This window comes from Sinocyclocheilus anshuiensis, unplaced genomic scaffold (assembly GCF_001515605.1).
Source record: "Sinocyclocheilus anshuiensis isolate Anshui unplaced genomic scaffold, SAMN03320099.WGS_v1.1 scaffold1239, whole genome shotgun sequence".
In the NCBI taxonomy this organism is placed as follows: Eukaryota; Metazoa; Chordata; class Actinopteri; order Cypriniformes; family Cyprinidae; genus Sinocyclocheilus; species Sinocyclocheilus anshuiensis.
In genome coordinates this window covers 527582-529369 of record NW_015540949.1, presented here as the reverse complement: position 1 = coordinate 529369, position 1788 = coordinate 527582, and the positions used below count along the sequence as shown (strand labels likewise).

General features: G+C 39.9%; 1 long non-coding RNA gene across 1 annotated transcript in view; it reads left to right on the top strand.

Annotated features, from left to right (window-relative positions):
• Nucleotides 1-423: 423 nt before the first annotated feature.
• LOC107689861 (uncharacterized) overlaps nucleotides 424-1788 on the top strand; it is an 11587-nt gene continuing 10222 nt past the window's right edge. The window contains exon 1 of the long non-coding RNA XR_001634372.1: nucleotides 424-568. This is a non-coding gene — a long non-coding RNA (uncharacterized LOC107689861). The remainder of the gene's footprint in view (nucleotides 569-1788) is intronic.

Genomic DNA, 1788 nt, shown 5'->3' with positions numbered 1-1788 from the left:
CCTTGCATCTCTAAAAACCAGTTCAGACTGGATTAACAGACTGGTGAACTCATAGCCAAGTTTATACTAGCAAATTTTAACCAGTCAGCTTTGAAAGGAGATGTCTGAGAAATAATTAGAAGTCTATAAGCAAGACACCCGTAGCACAGTCATGATCATTAATGAATGACTTGTGTTAAACACATCAGGTTTAATTAACACTAGTGTTCAATACTAAATACAGTTGACTTCAATCCAGTCCTAATTACAAAATTAATAAAAAAAATCTTCTCTTTTCAGGTCCCAGTTCAACCCTGGTTGGGTTTTTCATATGGTGGAAGAGGACGGGTGGCCGGAGGGGTTGGCTGTTATCTTTGGTTATCTAGCTGTATGAGTGTTATACATTCTTCATAAAGCTAGATAACCGAAAGTAACAAGAATCCCATTACACACCTGAAAGGCATCACCCCACTTTGAGATCTGTACTCCTCTCCTCTCCTCTTCTCTTTTTCCTCCTAAGTCTCCCTCACTCTCTCTCCTCCTCAATCTCTGCATCACAAAATGGCCTCCATCACTGCTGATAGAGAAGGTAAACAGCATTTTCTTTCTTAAACGGTTATTTTTTGTTCGACAAACAAGCAATGATTGTTCCCCCTTCTCATATAAAGTATTATGCAGCATCATCTTTCCTCGTAATGCCCAATCCTTGTCATTACCCTCCTTTATAATGCATGTAAAAATAGTGTTTCCACTCTGGGTTGGTGTTAATGCGATTGTAAAAGGTGCGTTAACCTAGAACTAAAGGAATATGCAAGTACAAAACATCAATTTTTTTTTTCTGAGAAGCCTGTTATGGAGCTTGTTCATATTTGTCATACTTATGTGCAATGTGCATGAATTATGTGCATGAAAAATTAAAGCAAACAAATCATAAGAGCAGATGTGAAATTTTCAAACTCAACTGCAATGTCTTTTGATATAAAATGCATTACTCAGGGACTAGACCTGCCTAGTATTAGACAAATAAATGGGATGTTCAATTCATAGACACATTGTAAACATGGAAAAATTAAGAGGAACAGGAAAAATGCACATTCACGCCAGTAGGCAACACCTTTCATTATAAATAATGCATAGAATGAAAGTAATGCCAAACAAATATCAGCAGGATGCACTGATTAAATGTAGGTTCTTTTGTAGAATGAAAATCTGAAATTCTAATACACAAAAACTGCGGATTTGTATGGATAAAACCTGGTTTATGCGAACATTCAGGGCAGTGGTGAGTTGGTCAAACATGATCATGTTTAATCTGTAAGCTGCTAGTCTCAAAGCACAAAGCAGCAGGCCGAGGCTTAACACTAGGGCCACATGACGATCACCCACGGGTGCCTGTCTAACACCCAGTCTGGTGCTTTCCGCAGTATTAGCCTGCAGCGAATGCACAAAGCTCATTCACTCGTTACCTTTGTTCAACAAGGTTGGTGAGTTGAGACCCCATTGTCTTTTTCAATACCAACCCGGACTCGCTCAATTCAACTCATGTGTTTGAATAATTAACGGGCTAAAGCGTTCCCACACAAATTTGGCTGCTATTCTAAGCTTCGGATGCATTCGGACCTTGAGCCAGCGCTGAGAAACAAACGACAATTGTCTGAACTCGAATTTGTTAAGTTTGTGCTGAGAGGTTCTTGATTGGATGTGACAGTTGGCTGGGTTATAAATGGGGCTGGAATGGAGCCAGCTCCGGGGATGGCCACTTTCTAAGTGGCAAAGCTTGTTGGGATGGTCCTGAATACAGGTCTTTGG